This window comes from Schistocerca gregaria, chromosome 9, assembly GCF_023897955.1.
Source record: "Schistocerca gregaria isolate iqSchGreg1 chromosome 9, iqSchGreg1.2, whole genome shotgun sequence".
NCBI lineage: Eukaryota > Metazoa > Arthropoda > Insecta > Orthoptera > Acrididae > Schistocerca > Schistocerca gregaria.
In genome coordinates, this window is record NC_064928.1 from 100557178 (window position 1) to 100578408 (window position 21231).

The following is a 21231-nucleotide window of genomic DNA, read 5'->3' on the forward strand; positions in this document are numbered from 1 at the left end:
AGATAGATCTTATACCCTCATAGAGACTTTCATTGTATTTTTTCCACCTACCCGCTCTATCCTCTGTTTTATCAGTGGAATTCCCGTTCCACTCTTAATGTTATCATTCTTTCTTTTAATGTCGCCGAAGGTTGTTTTCACTTAACTGTATGCTGAGTCAGTCCTACCTAAAACCATTTCTTTTTCGATTTCTTTGCATTTTTCATACAGTCATTTCGTCTTAGCTTTCCTGCCTACCGGTGTGGCCGAGCGGTTGTAGGCGCTACAGTCTGGAACCACGCGACCGCTACGGTCGCAGGTTCGAATCCTGTCTCGGGCATGGATGTGTGTGATGTGCTTAGGTTAGTTAGGTTTAAGCAGTTCTAAGTTCTAGGGAAATGATGACCTCAGAAGTTAAGCCCCATAGTGCTCAGAGCCATTTGAACCATCTTAGCTTTCCTGCACTTCCTGTTTATTTCATTCCTCAGCTACTTGTATTTCTCTACTCCTGAGTCTCCCGGAACATTTTTGTACTTCCTCCTTTCATCGATCAGTTGAAGTATTTCTTCGGTTACCCATGGTTTCTTCGCAGTTACGTTCTTTGTACCTATGTTTTCCTTCCCAGCTTCAAATGTTCAAATGGGTGTGAATTTCTAAGGTACCGAACTGCTTAGGTCATCGGTCCCTAGACTTATACACTACTTAAACTAACTGAAATTAATCTTTGCTAAGAACAACACACACACCCACGCCCGAGAGAGGAATCGAACCTCCGGTGGGAGAGGCCGCCTAGTCCGTGAAATAACGCCTCTAACCGCGCGAGCACTGCACGCTGCTCCCAGCTTCCGTTATCGCTCTTTTAAGGGATGCCGATTCCTCTAAACTGCACTGCCTATTGAACTATTCTTTACTGCTGTATCTATAGCCTTAAAGAACACCAAGTATATCTCGACATTCCTTAGTACTTACGTATCCCACTTCTTTGCGTCCTGATTCTTCCTGACTAAAGTCTTAAACTTCAACATACTCTTCATCATTACTATACTGTCATCTGAGCCTGTATCTGCTCCTGAGTACGGCTTACAATCCAGTATCTGATTTCGGAACCCCTACCTGACCATGAAGTAATCTAACTGAAATCTTCCCGTATCATCCGGCCTCTTCCAAGTGTACCTGCTCCTCTTGTGGTTCTGGAACAGAGTATTTGCGATTACTAGCTTAAGTTTATTACAGAACTCAATTCATCTTTCTCCTCTCTGATTCCTTGTCCCAAGCCCATATTCTCCTGTAAACTTTTCTTCTACTAACAAGTTTGTTAGTGTGGCCATCCTCCGCAGAAAGTATATAAATATTTGTATTGTAAATAAAACTGCCTTTTCCTGCTGCTATTTACTTTATTTGTCCCATATTCGTTTCGCCTTGTCCTGTTCTAAGGTATCATCAGTGGGATCTGTAAGGATACAGTTTTGTTAGTTATAGATTATCAAACAGTTCACTTCGCGGTTTTTTTGTAAAAAAGTAATTACTTACGATTTGCTGATCTGCGTTTCCTCACATCTGGTCTGGCACTACCACTTTTATCACTGTCATATGATCATACGTTTGTGTTCTCACCTTCCACACACTCTTCACCATGTTTCTCACTATTTTTTGTGGTGGACTATTGTTCTTTTGTCACTCGATACAACTATTTCGTCGTACACTGCGTTTCACAGCGTAAATATTGCGACTCCATTAGGTGTTTCATCTTCTTCGGCATGTTTACCTGTTTGTTCCCAACCTAACGAAGTATATGTTCGATAGAGGCGATTTTTTTTTTGGGGGGGGGGGGGGGGGGTTGGAGGGTGGAGGGGGGGGGGGAGTCTAGTGGCGGGTGTACTACTTGTTATCGAGTCGCTGAAAACTTTGGTGACAGCTGTTTTGACTTTCGGAAGGGTTCATGGATGAGTGAGTGTAAAGATGTTGGGTTCTATTATTCTACTCCTTCCATTACAACTGCATTCCAGTCCCCCATGGCTATTAGATTTTCATCTCCCTTTACTACTGTATTCCCCTTTCAATATCATCATACACTTTCTCTATCTCTTCACCTTCAGCTTGCGTCGTCGGCATATACACCTGAAGTATCCTTGTCGGTGATGGTTTGCTGTCGGGAACGGCTAGGGAAGTCAGTATTCCGAGATTCACAGTGTCAAGAGTGTGTTGAGAAAACCAAATTTCAAGCATTAGCTCTCACAACGGACGACGCAGTGGCTGATGCCCTTAACGACCGGGAGCAGCGGCGTCTGCTTTGAGTTGTTAGTACTAACAGACAAGCAACAATGCGTGAAAGAACCGCGGAAATCAATGTGGAACGTATGACGAATGCAGCTGTCTGGGTAGTGCGGCGAAATGTGCCGTTGATGGGCTATGGCAGCAAACGACCGACGTGAGTACCTTCGCTAACAGCACATCATCGCCTGCAGCGTCTCTTCTGGGTTAGCGGCCGTATAGGTTGGACCCCAGACGATATAATGCCTCTCCTTCTTGATGATTTGGTTTGATTTGTACTTGGCCTCGGCTAAAACTCGACGACAGTCGGCAGAGTGTTGAGATCGTCATAAAATTACGAAGACGACGTTACACAAAATAACACTGCTGACCCCGAAATATGGACGTGCGTGAGATATTTACTTCACCAAGAATCGTAATTAAGCGTTCGTAATCGATGTTTAACTGAATGACCATGAAATATTAACGATAAAACCAATACAGTCACATCCACAAAAAATTCCCCACAAGCTGGTCGTAATTTCAAGTATCTAAGAAATCGTAACAGTGGGCTTGTTATTTGAGTCAAAGATTCTACACAGGCGCCGAGCGCTACAGTCAAATATTATCGCTGCGTGTAGTTATTACTCGGGAATTTCATATCAATAATTTGATAGAATTTTAAATCACAAATGCACGACTTGGCACGAGAGAGTGTTTTATTGCACAATATCAGTCACTTCGTAACCGAGCCTTGAGAAGAAAACTTTCCTACGTGTTGGGGGGATTTAAATTTGTGGCAGTGATATTTTTCATGTCTGGTGCAAAGTGATATCAAAAGTGCGCGAGAGTTTTTTTTTGGTCATGTGTTGTTTTTTATCTTTGCCGAAAGACTATAGAATCTGCTAGTTTTTGTTACTTCTCTGTTGTTTTTTTGTTCTTCTCATTGTGAGTTTTCACGAATAAATATTTTTTCGTTAACTCATTATACCGGACGGCTATGCAATTATTTGTTGTAGGCAAGTCGCCTACAAATTATATGCTTCGGACCTATCACTGAAGTTCCATAAAGCACTGGCTATTATGAATGAAAATTCTCTATCAGTGTCCGTTGCCTAAATCACTGTCTAAGTAATGTTTAGTTCAGTTATCTAGTTAAAAGTTCACTTTATTCTAGTAGGTAAAAGTCCTCCGTTCGAATTCTAATGCCGTGATACTTGAAGTCAGAAGATCGTATTACTGCGTCATAATAGATCGCAATTATTCAATCTAAAAAAAAATCTAAGCGCTCCTACATGTACGGGCATTCAACTACATTTGACCTGCTTCGGCTGACTCTCATGACGTAGTGACAATGCATTGAATTATACTTAGTCATTACTCACGATTCCCAAAGAGTACTCACACGGAGTATTCTTTGGGATCATTGGTTCTACTTTGCGAATGTTAAGTTATGCTGATTTTGCGATTTATTATGATTTTGATTTTAAATATACTGTAATCTAACCTTTCTTTCGTAGATTGCTAAATTGTCAAGTCTTAGATTCCTGATTTAATTGCCGGCCAGTGTGGCCGAGCGGTTCTAGGCGCTACAGTCTGGAACCGCGCGACCACTACGGTCGCAGGTTCGAGCCCTGCCTCGGGCATGGATGTGTGTGATGTCCTTAGATTTAAGTAGTTCTAAGTTCTAGGGGACTGATGACCTCAGATGTTAAGTCCCATAGTGCTCAGAGCCATTTGAACCACTTTGAACCTTGTCGACAAACAGAACTCCCGAGCAATACATTCTCCCCCGTCCAACAACAATGTTCCTACACCCGGACCACACAGAAGCATCCCCCTTGTCACCCAATATTATCCTGGCCTCGAATACATCAACAATTTACTCCGCCAGGGATATGGCTTTCTCAAGCCAAGTTGAGAAATGAGATCATCTTTTGACAATATTCTCCCCACACCACCCAGAGTTGGCTTTCGTCGCCCCCTAATCTCCGTAACATCCTTGTCAAACCCTACAATATTCCCAGACCACTTTCTCTACGCAGCGGTTATTACCCCTGTAACCGACCCCGCTGTAAAACCTGCCGCGTGCATCCCCCCACAACCACCTACTCCAGCCCCGCTACTGGTAAAACATACACAATTCAAGGCAGGGCCACATGTGAAACAACACAGCTGACATGCCTGCACTGCACAGCCTTTTACATTGGTATGACGACAACTAAACCGGCTGAGCGCATGAAAGGGCACAGACGAACTGTCAGCCTAGGAGATGTCTAATACACAGTAGCAGAGTATGCCCTCCAGCATAATTCTAGGGACCTAGGAACCTGCTATTGCCTCGAAGGATTAGCCGAGCGGTCTCAGGCGCTGCAGTGATGGACTGTGTGGCTGGTCCCGGCGGAGGTTCGAGTCCTCCCTCGGGCATGGGTGTGTGTGTTTGTCCTTAGGATAATTTAGGACAAGTAGTGGGTAAGCTTAGGGACTGATGACATTAGCAGTTCAGTCCCATAAGATTTCACAAACATTTGAACATTTCTGAACCTGCTACACCGTACATGCCATTTGACTTCTCCCACCCAACACCAGTCCCTCTGAACTGCGGAGATGGGAACTTGCACCCCAACACATCCTTTCATCCCGCCATCCCCCTGGACTGAAAGTACGTTAACCAACCTCACTCCCATTTACTCTTCAGTCTTCTCCTCTTTCTCTTTCTTCTTTAGCCATTCACGCATCTTTTCATCCTACATACTTGTGTTTATCTTTATACTATATACCTCTTTACTTCTGTATGCATCCTCTTTGGTTTATAGCTGAAACAATACTTAAATTTGGCTTCCCTCTGACAATCATGCTTCCATCTTTGCTACCCTCCCTGTTTACATTTCCCCAGTTGCTTCATAACCTGGGTTGTGAGCAACTGAATCCACTTTCCCTTCTTTCCCTTTTTTCTCCTCTCTCCTCCCTGACGCAGGAAGTGTAAGTAGGCTGTTTAGGTTTCTATATTGGTAACAACACGTAGCGCTCTGTATGAAAATCACTGGCTGTGCTGTGTGCAGTCTGTGGCTGGTTGGCATTGTTGTAATACTCGCCATTGTAGCGTTGGGCAGTTGGCTGTTTTAACAGCGCGTAGCGTTGCGCAGTTGGAGGTGAGCCACCAGCAGTGGTGGATGTGGGGAGAGAGATGGTGGAATTTTGAGAGCGGATGATCTGGACGTGTGTCCATCAGAGACAGTAAATTTGTAAGACTGGATGTCATGAACTGATATATATTATGACTTTTGAACACTATTAAGGTAAAATATGGCGTTTCAGTCTTCGATCGCTATTCTTTATTCTCAATTACCGGTTTCGGGCTAGCTGCCCATTGTGATGTCCGGAATTAAAAAAAAAGGGGTGAATAATTTTTTGTTTTTGTTATTGTTGAAGAAGGAAAGAAAGAAAAAAGGGTGAATAAAGGTGAAGGGAAGTGGTTCTATTTTTACTGGAATGAACTTATTGATGGACATCACAAAAATTTATTTTACCTATTTTTTTTTTTACTCATCGAAGAAGACAACACAACACATATAAAAGAAATCATCACACTAATAATATTCCACAGAATGATCGTTTCACAAGACACTTTCTGGCTCGACTGACTCTTAAGACTGAACTAGACTCGACTGACTCTACTCTCTCTCTGGACCACAGCCTCTTCACGTCCCTCTGAACCAGAGATTTGAACTCTGATTAGCACGCCGATTATGTAATTAATCGTACAGCCGCTGGGCGCGCGCTTGGCGCGTCATTTAAATGGGGTTAAACGCACACCGCGAGAGGCGTGGGCTAGCGGTGTCTTACAGGTATCGCCACACCATCTTCAGATCATATATTGTAGTTACAGAGTAACTTGTCCGTAACTACAATATATGATCTGAGTTACAGAGTAACTTGTCCGTAACTACAATATATGATCTGAAGATGGGCAGCTAGCCCGGAGCTGGTAACTGAGAATAAAGAATAGCGATCGAAGACTGCCCATCTTCAGATCATATATTGTAGTTACAGAGTAACTTGTCCGCAACTACAATATATGATCTGAAGGTGAGCAGCTAGCCCGAAACCGGTGATTGAAAATAAAGAATAGCGATCGAAGACTGAAACGCCATATTTTATTTAATGAATGATCACGGGGTTCCCATTGAGACAAGCAAGTCTAGTTTTGATAAACTGTTAACTACATTGTTTGTTCTGTATCAAAATCTTTCATTTGCTAACTATGCCTATCAGTAGTTAGTGCCTTCAGTAGTTTGAATCTTTTATTTAGCTGGAAGTATTGGCGCTCGCTGTATTGCAGTAGTTCAAGTAATGAAGATTTTTGTGAGGTAAGTGATTCATGAAGGGTATACGTTATTGTTAGTCAGGGCCATTCTTTTATAGGCATTACTGAAAGTCAGATTGCGTTGCGCTAAAAATATTGTTTGTCAGTTTGAGCACAGTCATTTACAATTTTTCTAGAGGCACGTTTGAGAACAAAGTTCCGAAAGGTAGGGTACGTAAATTTTCCGTTCTGTTTTGCGTATCTATCGGCTGTACCGAGCTGAAGTAAGTGCTGGCGAGCCCCTCTACCTCTTTGTCAGTATTTGTTTCAAATGGACAGTGAGCCGGGCAGACCCCGGGTCCCGCCGTCCAGATGAAGTGTGGCGACTGTTTGGGCCGTGGCCCTCCTGCCCCAGCCACCACCCCCTCCGCCCGCCCCACGCGCAGGTAGCGACACTTTGTGGGCTAAACAGATCTGCGGCCGGCCGCACAATGTCCACCGCCGCATTGTGCTCGCGTCAGCTGCCGCCGGCTTTTGACGCGCGCAGCCAGAAGGAGTTATGGACGGCCCGGTGGTCCGCGCGGGACACAACACCCGCCGCCACACACCGCACGCAGCGCAGCCGCGCTCATCCGCCGCCGTCCCGCTGCGACGCTAATACTGCCGCCCGGCCTCAATAGAGCACCACACACACACACACACACGGCAAACGTCCGACAGGGGAACTGTCACACAGCCAGGCAGCTGACGCGCGCGAAATCGCTCTCTACACAACTATGTGCACAGTCCGGGGAAAGATCGTTTCATTTACTACTACATTCGGTGCTAGGTTTTACACATTACACTCTTTATTTTCGATACTCCCCTATGCTTTTTCCTATTCTTCTGTCTCCTGCTTCCAAACTTGTCACTCGTGATTCGTGGTGTCCTGTCAGAAAGGTCACGGTACGTAGTAATCGACGAAATATCATCGGGCGTTCCTTAAGGAAATATTCTTGGTCCTCTGCTGTTTATAATCTACGTAAACGATTCAGGAGACAATCTGAGTAGCTTAAATTATTTCCAAGTGATGCTGTTGACAAGGGGCGCCTTATAAAACACCCATAAATGACTAAGTGCGAGGACTCGACCTTGGGGGAGGGGGAACTTTATTAACTTTTTATTGCACCCAAAGTTTTATTCATTCGAATAACAATTACGTTGTAGTTGTGGTCTTCAGTCCTGAGACTGGTTTGATGCAGCTCTCCATACTACTCTATCCTGTGCAAGTGTCTTCATCTCCCAGTACTTACTGCAACCTACATCCTTCTGAATCTGCTTAATGTATTCATAGCTTGGTCTCCCTCTGCAATTTCTACCCTCCACGTTGCCCCCCAATGCTAAATTTGTGATACCTTGATGCCTCATAACATGTCCTACCAACCGGTCCCTTCTTCTTGTCAAGTTGTGCCACAAACTCCTCTTTTCCCCAATTCTATTCAATACCTCCTGATCTACTCATCTAAGCTTCAGCGTTCTTCTGTAGCACCACATTTCGAAAGCTTCTATTCTCTTCTTGTCCAAACTATTTAATATCCATGTTTCACTTCCGTACATGGCCACACTCCATATAAATACTTTCAGAAACGACTTTTAACAAATTTTTCTTCTTCAGAAACGCTTTTCTTGTCATTGCCAGTCTACATTTTATATCCTCTCTACTTCGACCATCATCAGTTATTTTGCTCCTTTACTACTCATTTCCTAATCTAATTCGCTCAGCACCACCTGACTTAATTCGACTACATTCCATTATCCTCATTTTGCTTTTGTCGATGTTCATCGTATACCCTCCTTTCAAGACACTGTCCATTCCGTTCAACTCCTCTTCCAAGTCCTTTGCAGTCTCTGACAGAATTACAATGTCATCGGCGAACCTCATCGCTATGACGTCAGAAAATCGGCGCGCTCAACGCTCAACGTTCGGATGCACAGTCCCTATGCCGACGGCTTAAGTAACGCGAGCTTTCCGGCAGGAAACCAGGGATACACGGATCACGAGTGCCAAGTTCGGAATCAGGGGACAGAAATATAGGATAAATACATTGGAAGAATATCGAAAATAAACACGGCAATGTATAAAAACTAGCACCGAAAGTAGTATTACGGTATATTGATAATTTTTACTTACAGGGTGTTTCAAAAATGACGGGTATATTTGAAACGCCAATACAAACTAAACGAGCAGCGATAGAAATACACCGTTTGTTGCAATATGCTTGGGACAACAGTACATTTTCAGGCAGACAAACTTTCGAAATTACAGTAGTTACAATTGTCAACAACAGATAGCGCTGCGGGATGGGAAACTCTATAGTACGATATTTTCCACATATCCACCATGCGTAGCAATAATATGGCGTAGTCTCTGAATGAAATTACCCGAAACCTTTGACAACGTGTCTGGCGGAATGGCTTCACATGCAGATGAGATGTACTGCTTCAGCTGTTCAATTGTTTCTGGATTCTGGCGGTACACCTGGTCTTTCAAGTGTCCCCACAGAAAGAAGTCACAGGGGATCATGTCTTCGGATATGCGATGTGGCCGGGCACCATCTTGCATAAACGACGAGGTGTTCGCAGTGTCGTCTAAGGCAGTTTGTACCGCCACAAATTCACGAAGAATGACCAGATAGCGTGATGCAGTAATCGTTTCGGATCTGAAAAATGGGCCAATGATTCCTTTGGAAGAAACGGCGGCCCAGTCCAGTACTTTTTGAGGATGCAGGGACGATGGGACTGCAACATGGGTCTTTTCGGTTCCCTGTATGCGCCAGTTCTGTTTATTGACGAAGCCGTCCAGGTAAAAATAAGCTTCGTCAGTAAACCAAATGCTGCCCACATGCATATCGCCGTCATCAATCCTGTGCACTATATCGTTAGCGAATATCGTGCAGCAATGGTAGCGGCACTGAGGGGTTGCCGCGTTTGAATTTTGTATGGATAGAGGTGTAAGCTCTGGCGCATGAGACGATACGTGGACGTTGGCGTCATTTGGACCGCAGCTGCAACACAGCGAACGGAAACCCGAGGCCGCTGTTGGATCACCTGCTGCACTAGCTGCGCGTTGCCCTCTGTGGTCGCCGTACGCGGTCGCCCTACCTTTCCAGCACGTTCATCCGTCACATTCCCAGTCCGTTGAAATTTTTCAAACAGATCCTTTATTGTATCGCTTTTCGGTCCTTTGGTTACACTAAACCTCCGTTGAAAACTTCATCTTGTTGCAACAACACTGTGTTCTAGGCGGTGGAATTCCAACACCAGAAAACTCCTCTGTTCTAAGGAATAAACCATGTTGTCCACAGAACACTTGCACGTTGTGAACAGCACACGCTCACAGCAGAAAGACGACGTACAGAATGGCGCACCCACAGACTGCGTTGTCTTCTATATCCTTCACATCACTTGCAGCGCCATCTGTTGTTGAAAATTGTAACTACTGTAATTTCGAAAGTTTGTCCGCCTGAAAATGTACTGTTGTCCCAAGCATATTGCAACAAACGGTGTATTTCTATCGATGCTGGTTTAGTTTTTATTGCCGTTTCAAATATACTGGTCATTTTTGAAACACCCTTTATGAACCGTCTGACAGCAACTGAAAAAAAAACTATTTTAGTGCCATACCCGTTTGGCCTTTATTTTCTGGAAATGTGCATATGTTAGCTATTTGATTTACATTTCTGTCACTGTGTCTATAGGTTATAAACCCAGTGGTTGGTATTTCCTATTAAGTAGTAATACACTCCTGGAAATTGAAATAAGAACACCGTGAATTCATTGTCCCAGGAAGGGGAAACTTTATTGACACATTCCTGGGGTCAGATACATCACATGATCACAATGACAGAGCCACAGGCACATAGACACAGGCAACAGAGCATGCACAATGTCGGCACTAGTACAGTGTATATCCACCTTTCGCAGCAATGCAGGCTGTGGAACGGCTTGCCATGCCATTTCCACCTGGCGCCTCAGTTGGACCAGCGTTCGTGCTGGACGTGCAGAACGCGTGAGACGACGCTTCATCCAGTCCCAAACATGCTCAATGGGGTCAGATCCAGAGATCTTGCTGGCCAGGGTAGTTGACTTACACCTTCTAGAGCACGTTGGGTGGCACGGGATACATGCGGACGTGCATTGTCCTGTTGGAACAGCAAGTTCCCTTGCCGCTCTAGTACAGTGTATATCCACATTTCGCAGCAATGCAGGCTGTTATTCTGCCATGGAGACGATCGTAGAGATGCTGGATGTAGTCCTGTGGAACGGCTTGCCATGCCATTTCCACCTGGCGCCTCAGTTGGACCAGCGTTCGTGCTGGACGTGCAGACTGCGTGAGACGACGCTTCATCCAGTCCCAAACATGCTCAATGGGGGACAGATCCGGAGATCTTGCTGGTCAGGGTAGTTGACTTACACCTTCTAGAGCACGTTGGGTGGCACGGGATACATGCGGACGTGCATTGACCTGTTGGAACAGCAGGTTCCCTTGCCGGTCTAGGAATGGTAGAACGATGGGTTCGATGACGGTTTGGATGTACCGTGCACTATTCAGTGTCCCCTCGACGATCACCAGAGGTGTACGGCCAGTGTAGGAGATCGCTCCCCACACCATGATGCCGGGTGTTGGCCCTGTGTGCCTCGGTCGTACGCAGTCCTGATTGTGGCGCTCACCTGCACGGCGCCAACACGCATACGACCATCATTGGCACCAAGGCAGAAGCGACTCTCATCGCTGAAGACGACACGTCTCCATTCGTCCCTCCATTCACGCCTGTCGCGACACCACTGGAGGCGGGCTGCACGATGTTGGGGCGTGAGCGGAAAACGGCCTAACGGTGTGCGGGACCGTAGCCCAGCTTCATGGAGACGGTTGCGAATTGTCCTCGCCGATACCCGAGGAGCAACAGTGTCCCTAATTTGCTGGGAAGTGGCGGTGCGGTCCCCTACGGCACTGCGTAGGATCCTACGGTCTTGGCGTGCATCCGTGCGTCGCTGCGGTCCGGTCCCAGGTCGACGGGCACGTGTACCTTCCGCCGACCACTGGCGACAGCATCGATGTACTGTGGAGACCTCACGCCCCACGTGTTGAGCAATTCGGCGGTACGTCCACCCGGCCTCTCGCATGCCCACTATACGCCCTCGCTCAAAGTCCGTCAACTGCACATACGGTTCACGTCCAAGCTGTCGCGGCATGCTACCAGTGTTAAAGACTGCGATGGAACTCCGTATGCCACGGCAAACTGGCTGACACTGATGGCGGCGGTGCACAAATGCTGCGCAGGTAGCGCCATTCGACGGCCAACACCGCGGTTCCTGGTGTGTCCGCTGTGCCGTGCGTGTGATCATTGCTTGTACAGCCCTCTCGCAGTGTCCGGAGCAAGTATGGTGGGTCTGACACACCGGTGTCAATGTGTTCTTTTTTCCATTTCCAGGAGTGTATTTCGAACTGTACTTACAGGTTGCGTGGACAGTTTCTTACTTATTACGCTCCTGTTGCATTTTTGGTATTGTTCTTCTTCTTATGAATGCCAATTTGCGTTTTTTTTTTTCCACATTCTAGAGCACTATGAATTAAACCCTTGTTTCAATGCAATGTTTTGGTTTCTGTTGCCGACTGTCAAATATTTTTGCCAAAGATCTAAAGTTATTCTCAAACTTTTGAGTATAATTATTGAAGTACCTGTGATCTGTTCGTGTATGCCTTTGTGTGTGCGTTTATGTGTGTGTGTGTGTGTGTGTGTGTGTGTGTGTGTGTGTGTGTGTGTGTGTGTGTGTGTGTGGGTGGCACCGAAGGTGTAGGTCAAAGCCACAATCCAGGCTCATAGGTACAACAGATCGTAAGAAATTATGATCCAATAAATCGCTTGTCCCATTGTGATAACGAACACGCTACAACTTAAACTCTTTAAATAAATAATCCTACCCCAAAGAACCCAAGGAAGTCCAGTCACAACAATATTGGATAAAAGAACAACAAATTAGTACCAAAACACCTTAAACAAATTGTCGCTGTCTCGAAACAGTAACCAAATGACAATCAGACCCCTTGTATTTTAAACAATCAATCCAAATTACACTAACATAAGATTGCCCGGCCGGTTATCCTTGAGGTCTAACGCGCTGCCGGTCCCCGGCACGAATCCGCCCGGCGGATTAGTGTCGAAGTCCGGTGTGCCGGCCGAATGCCGGACATTTGCCACGCCGGACATTTTCCACACTTGCCCCCTCTCCAGGTAGCTTGAGTAGCGATCCCTCACGTAAGGGTCGCCCTTCCTCGTACTTCTGTCCGTTTTCAAACCGCCGCCTCCACATCTTACTCGATACAACCAGTACGTCAGGGACCTTCTTCTTCATCTTGGCGAAATACAGAGCTTCTTTTCCGAAATCGAAATATTTATAACTTTTGGGAAACGAAAGCAACACCGACGATTATGTCAGTATGTAATTGTAACACCCCACCCGTGACTTACCTGGATTTTGCGTGTTTTCACCTCAGTTAGTTGACTAACAGATCAACAGAGAGCGCAAAACTGCCGCAGTATCGGATAACGCAAAGAAAGTAATAAGGCGCTGTGACGTTCGACTTGTATATTGCGCGTAATAAATGAATTGGTTAAGTTTGACATGGCCTTGTCAGGGGAAATTCTGTAGGTCAGTGTTTGAGATGATAAAAATAAGTAAAGAGACAGTAGTTTCACAGACTCAGTAGTTCCACTCAATAGTTTCACTCAATAGTTTCACTCAGTATTTGCAGTAGTTACAAAATAGCGGCACTAATTGTTTACAGAAGAATCTCAGACAAGATCATTTTGGGTTCCGAAGAAATGTAGGAATGCTTGCGGTCGTGTTGACCCTACTACGACTAATCTTGGAAAACAGGCTGAAGTCAGATAAAAGTACTTCTATAGGACTTGTAGACGTAGAGAAAGCCTTTGACAATATTAAATGGAATACACTTTTTGAAATTCTGAGGGGTAAAATACAGGCAGAGTAAGGTTATTTACAACTTCCACAGAAATCTTACTGCAGTTTCAAGTGTCGAAACAGTTGACGAGGAAACTATATTTGAGAAGTGAGGCACACAAGACATCCCAGATGTTATTCAGTCTGTACACTGAGCAAGCAGTAAAGGGAACCAAAGGAAAATTTATCGAAGAATTAAAGTTCAGGGAAAAGAAACAAAAACTTTGAAGTTTTCCCATGACATTGTAATTTTGGTAGAGACGTCAGAGGACTTGCGAGAGCAGCTGAACGAAACAGATTGTTTTTCAAAAATAGGTTATAAGATGATTATAAAAAAAAAAAGAATAAGAAGAGTAACGGAATGAAGTCGAGTTAACTCAGGCGGTCGTAACAGAATGAAAATGAGAATTGAGGTAATTTAAGTATAACATTATTGCTCAAGACAAGATATTAATGTTTAAGCTGCTAATATTAAACTCGTTGTTATTGAACAAGCGTGTGTAGAGTGTCTGTTTGTATGTCTGTGAAGGACAATATCCAAAGCAGGGTCGACTATTCCCACAGCGTATGTAATTTTGTAGACGTAGAAAAGTTACTTTCGTGATGTGGACGCAGCTGCCGACTCCGACGGTTGCCTGTAAAATTCTTGAAATGGAAGAAAAAGAAAACTTCTATAGCATCTTCTCGAATTTGAAGACTGCTATTCGCATTTGGTCATTCGATGACTGTCTGCGAGTAAAATGAGTTCGTTTTAGCAGAGAAAACTATTTCTGTGCTATTGACTGTGTTATTGAAGCAGATTCTACAGCAATCATCGACCACCAAATGTTCGAAGTCCTATACAACCTTGTGGTACATTACAGTTCATCACAGAATCTATTGATCAAAAATAAATACGTGAAATTACCTTTGAAATACAACAGATTGTAGTGTGGCTGTTACTAAAATCCACATTAACGTTACATATCGCTTGTGAATCTCAAAAAACACAAATTATACTATATGCCGTTTAACAATTACTGTTTCATTGCACACACTTCCTACACGTTCGCTCGTTATTCTGTCTCGCAACGAAGTCCCGTCTCATCCCGATTTTCTTACAATTCTTCGCTCACCATGGAGCAAAGCTAAGTCAAGGAATAATTATTTTGTTCTATCAGGCGAAACGCACCACCCCGTGACATATATCAACTTTAAACGGATAGCAACAGGAAAGTTGCTAAACCGCTCAGCTGCAAGATTCACGTAATCCCCCGGTACCTACTGCAACCTACATCCTTCTGAACCTGCTTACAGTATTCGTCTCTTGGTCTCCCTCTACAATTTTTACCCTCGACGCTGCCCTCCGATACGAAATTGCTGATCCCTCGATGTCTCCAGCACGTCCAACCAACCCATCCCTTCTTCTAGTCAAAGTGTGCCACAAGCTCCCCTTCTCCCCAATTATATTCTCCTCATTACTTATGTGATCTACCCATCTAATCTTCATCATTCTTCATTTAAAAAGCTTCTATTCTCTTCTTTATTTATCGTCCACGTTTCACTTCCATATATTGCTACACTCCATAGAAATACTTTCAGAAACGACTTTCTGACATTTAAATCTAAACTCGATGTTATAAATTTTTCTTCTTCAGAAACGCTTTCCTTGCCATTGCCAGTCTACATTTTATATCCTCTTTAATTCGACCATCATCAGTTATTTTGCTCCCCAAATAGCGAAACTCCTTTACTACTTTAAGTGTCTCATTTCCTAATCCAATTCCCTCAGTATCCGGAGTTAACTCGACTACATTCCATTATCCTCGTTTTGCTTTTGTTGGTGTTCATCTTACATCCTCCTTTTAAGACACTGTCTATTCCGTTCAACTGCTCTTCCAAGTCCTTTGCTGTCTCTGACAGAATTACAATGTCATCGGCGAACCTCAAAGTTTTTATTTCTTCACCATGGATTTTAATACCTACTCCCAACTTGTCTTTTGTTTCTTTTACTGCTTGCTCAATATAGAGATTGAATAACATCGGGGAGAGGCTACAACCCTGTCTCACTCCCTTCCCAACGACTGCTTCCCTTTCATGTCCCTCTACTCTTGTAACTGCCATCTGGTTTCTGTACAAATTGTAAATAGCCTTTCGCTCCCTGTATTTTACCGCTACCACCTTCAGAATGTGAAAGAGAGTATTCCAATCAACATTGTCAAAAGCTTTCTCTAAGTCTACAAATGCTAGAAACGTAGGTTTGCCTTTCCTTAATCTTTCTTCTAAGATAAGTCATAGGGTCAGTATTGCCTCACGTGTTCTACGGGCATCATATGCACAACGATGTAAAAGCTTCCGTACGAGGACGTTGCCGCAGTGAATATGCCACGTGAGCGATGCCGAAGTTATTATTAAATCCTTCCAAAAAGGAACAATGTGCTGCTATCCTTTTCTGCCATCCACCGAAGAATGAAGAATATGTACGTCCCAGCACGTGTCGAAACTTAGCGTTGTGGAATGTTGCGTCGCGTTTCTACCCAAGACGCCGGTCGATCCGGGAGGCCAGCAAACTCAACTGGGAGACACAAGAACGCCCACGTCACAGTCGTTCTCCCTCCCCACACGGTTATCACTCCTTCGGTCCCTCAAGAAAGTCTTGAACGGTCAACTGTTCGTCTCGGACGAGGAAGTGCAGCCCGTGCTTACGGACTTATTCACGCAGCAGCACAAGGTGTTTTGCTAAATGTACATTTACAACCATGTGCGTTGGTGGGGCAGTTGCCTCGACGCTCACGGCCATTTTGTATAATTCGCATACCGATTCTGGACTGTACGGCCTACGGAGACTTTTTGATCGGCCCTTATAAAAGTGTTGGTGACATTTTATATTTATGCAGCAAAATTACCGAGGAAGTCCAAAGAAGGGAGGATACAAAATTCAGATTGTCAATAACAAGAATTTATTAACATCCGATATACTGGGTGATCAAAAAGTCAGTATAAATTTGAAAACTGAATAAATCACGGAATAATGTAGATAGAGAAGTACAAATTGACACACATGCTTGGAATGACATGGGGTTTTATTAGAACCAAAAAAATACAAAGGTTCGAAAAATGTCTGACAGATGGCGCTTCATCTGATCAGAAGAGCAATAATTAGCATAACAAAGTAAGACAAAGCAAAGATTTTCTTTACAGGAAATGCTCAATATGTCCACCATCATTCCTCAACAATAGCTGCAGTCGAGGGATAATATTGTGAACAGAACTGTGAAGCATGTCCGGAGTTATGGTGAGGCATTGGCGTCGGATGTTGTCTTTCAGCATCCCTAGAGATGTCTGTTGATCACGATACACTTGCGACTTCAGGTAAACCCAAAACCAATAATTGCATGGACTGAGGTCTGGGGACCTTGGAGGCCAAGCATGACGAAAGTGGCGCCTGAGCACACGATCATCATCAAACGACGCGCGCAAGAGATCCTTCACGCGTCTAATAAAACCCCCATGTCATTCCACGCATGTGTGTCAATTTTTACCTCTCTATCTACATTATTCCGTGTTTTATGAAGTTTTCAAATTTATACTGACTTTTTGATCACCCTGTAAATGTAAAGTCAGGAAGTCCTTTACGAAGGCACTTTTCCGTAGTGTAGCCTTGTAAGGAAATTACATCATACTCCGCCTCTGCACGGGCTCGAATTTCTCCTCGTGGTGAATGCACGAGATGTATGTGGGGGGAAGTAATATGATGTATGGATTCCTGAAAAGCGCTGTCCGAAAACTTCAATAGTAACTCTCTCCGTGATGCGCAACGCCTCTCTTGTAACGTCTGCCACTGGAGTTTGGTTAGCATGTCCGTAACGCTCTCTCGCCAACTAAACGATCCCGTGACGAAACGCGCCGCTCTTCGTTGGATCTTCTCTACCTCCTCTATCAGTCCTACGCGATAGGGATCCCAGATAGATGAACAATACTCAAGAACCGGGTGAACAAGCGCCTTATAAGCCACTTCTTTCGTGGATGAGTTACATTTCCTCAAGTTTCTTCCGATGAATCTGAGTCTGGTGTCTGCTTTTCCCACTATGTTTATATGGTCACTCCACTTAAGGTCGCTCTGGATAGTTACGCCTGGTTAATTTACGTCAGACGCTGTCTCTAGGTGTTTGTCATCAATAGTTTGGTGTACGAGTAGTGGATTTCTTTTCCTATGTATGCGCAATACCTTAGATTTATTTACTTTCAGGGTCAACCGCCGGAGTCTGCACCATTCATCAATTCTCTGCAGGTACTTTTGCAAATTCTTACTATCTTCTGGCGTTGGTACTGTGGTATGGACAACTGGATCATGTGCGAATAGCCTTAAAGGCCATCCGACGCTTTCTATTAGATCATTTTTATATATTTTAAACAGCAACGGTCCTATCACACTTGCGTGTGGTACTCCAGATATTACCTTTTGTAGTGTAACGACGTAAGTTTTGTATAAATGGTTTTCCTTTGACATATGACCATGTGCAGACATCGTCACGAACGTCAGTTACAAAACACTTCAGAATTATTAAACTATTTTTATAAGTGGTCGCTGAATGGTTCTTGAACGAAACTGTAATTAAAAAATCATCATTTGAGTTGTATGCGCAGAATTACGTCACTGAGTCCAATTGGTTTGCGCAAACTTTTTTTCAATTTAGATGTCGTTTGTTTTTTCTCAGAAATTATATTAATGCAAGTTATCTGCTTTAATAAATATTAGAACCACACTGAATAAACTTTCAATACTCAAACTTGCGATGAACGTTGTCAAAAATTAATAATCCTGTCAAATAAATTAGTAATACCTCTTCCTTAACCTAATTCTTCATAAATAACTTCTCGTACCCGTGTTCTAGGGGTAGCGCCTTTGATTCATAATCAAAACGTCTTCGGTCCCGGGTTCGATCCCTGCCACTGCCTAAAATTTGATAAATAATCAGTATTGGCGGCCGAAGACTTCCGGCATATGAAGTCAGCCTCATTCTGCCAACGGCCTTGTCAAAGAGGGTGGAGGAGCAGATAGAGGTTCAGGGCACTCTCTTATCCTAGGGGTGGGAAATTGCCCCTAAAGGCGGAAGAATCAGCAATGATCAACGACATGAGGATGCAGAAGGCAATGGAAACCACTGCATTAAAGACACGTAACGTGTATCCACAGGACATGTGGCCTGTAGTTGAAGAAGTGTCATGATGATTTCTCCATTGGCAAAAGATTCCGGAATAGTCCCCCATCCGGATCTCCGGGAGGGGAGTGCCAAGGGGGAGGTTACCATGAGAAAAAGATTGAATAATCAACGAAAGAATAATTTTCTACGAGTCGGGGCGTGGAATGTCAGAAGCTTGAACGTGGTAGGGAAACTAGAAAATCTGAAAAGGGAAATGCAAAGGCTCAATCTAGATATAGTAGGGGTCAGTGAAGTGAAGTGGAACGAAGACAAGGATTTCTGGTCAGATGAGTATCGGGTAATATCAACAGCAGCAGAAAATGGTATAACAGGTGTAGGATTCGTTATGAATAGGAAGGTAGGGCAGAGGGTGTGTTACTGTGAACAGTTCAGTGACCGGGTTGGTCTAATCAGAATCGACAACAGACCAACACCGACAACGATAGTTCAGGTATACATGGCGACGTCGCAAGCTGAAGATCAACAGATAGAGAAAGTGTATGAGGATATTGAAAGGGTAATGCAGTACGTTAAATGGGACGAAAATCTAATAGTCATGGGCGACTGGAATGCAGTTGTAGGGGAAGGAGTAGAAGAAAATGTTACAGGAGAATATGGGCTTGGGACAAGGAATGAAAGAGGAGAAAGACTAATTGAGTTCTGTAACAAGTTTCAGCTAGTAATAGCGAATACCCTGTTCAAGAATCACAAGAGGAGGAGGTATACTTCGAAAAGGGCGGGAGATACGGGAAGATTTCAATTAGATTACATCATGGTCAGACAGAGATTCCGAAATCAGATACTGGATTGTAAGGCGTACCCAGGAGCAGATATAGATCAGATCACAATATAGTAGTGATGAAGAGTAGGCTGAAGTTCAAGACATTAGTCAGGAAGAATCAATACGCTAAGAAGAGGGATACGGAAGTTCTAAGGAATGACGAGATACTTTTGAAGTTCTTCAACGCTATAGATACAGCAATAAGGAATAGCGCACTAGGCAACACAGTTGAAGAGGAATGGACTAAGAAGGGCCATCACAGAAGTTGGGAAGGAAAACATAGGTACAAAGAAGGTAGCTGCGAAGAAACCATGGGTAACAGAAGAAATACTTCAGTTGATTGATAAAAGGAGGAAGCACAAACATGTTCCAGGAAAGTCAGTAATACAGAAATACAAGTCACTGAGGAATGAAATAAATAGGAAGTGCAGGGAAGCTAAGACGAAATGGCTGCAGGAAAAATGTGAAGACATCGAAAAAGATATGATTGTCGGAAGGACAGACTCAGCATACAGGAAAGTCAAAACAACCTTTGGTGACATTAAAAGCAACGATGGTAACATTAAGAGTGCAACGGGAATTCCACTGTTAAATGCAGAGGAGAGAGCACATAGGTGGAAAGAATACACTGAAAGCCTCTATGAGGGTGAAGATTTGTCTGATGTGATAGAAGAAGAAACAGGAGTCGATTTAGAAGAGATAGGGGATCCAGTATTGGAATCGGAATTTAAAAGAGCTTTGGAGGACTTACGGTCAAATAAGGCAGAAGGGATAGATAACATTCCATCAGAATTTCTAAAATCGTTAGGGGAAATGGCAAGAAAACGACTACTCACGTTGATGTGTAGAATATATGAGTCTGGCGACGTACCATCTGACTTTCGGAAAAGCATCATCCACACAATTCCGAAGACGGCAAGAGTTGACAAGTGCGAGAATTATCGCACAATCAGCTTAACAGCTCATGCATCGAAGCTGCTTACAAGAATAATATACAGAAGAATGGAAAAGAAGATTGAGAATGCGCTAGGTGACGATCAGTTTGGCTTTAGGAAAAGTAAAGGCACGAGAGAGGCAATTCTGACGTTACGGCTAATAATGGAAGCAAGGCTAAAGAAAAAACAAGACACGTTCATAGGATTTGTCGACCTGGAAAAAGCGTTCGACAATATAAAATGGTGCAAGCTGTTCGAGATTCTGAAAAAAGTAGGGGTAAGCTATAGGGAGAGACGGGTCATATACAATATGTACAACAACCAAGAGGGAATAATAAGAGTGGACGATCAAGAACGAAGTGCTCGTATTAAGAAGGGAGTAAGACAAGGCTGTAGACTTTCGCCCCTACTCTTCAATCTGTACATCGAGGAAGCAATGATAGAAATAAAAGAAAGGTTCAGGAGTGGAATTAAAATACAAGGTGAAAGGATATCAATGATACGATTCGCTGATGACATTGCTATCCTGAGTGAAAGTGAAGAAGAATTAAGTGATCTGCTGAACGGAATGAACAGTCTAATGAGTACACAGTATGGTTTGAGAGTAAATCGGAGAAAGACGAAGGTAATGAGAAGTAGTAGAAATGAGAACAGCGAGTATCTTAACATCAGGATTGATGGTCACGAAGTCAATGAAGTTACGGAATTCTGCTACCTAGGCAGTAAAATAACCAATGACGGACGGAGCAAGGAGGACATCAAAAGCAGAATCGCTATGGCAAAAAAGGCATTTCT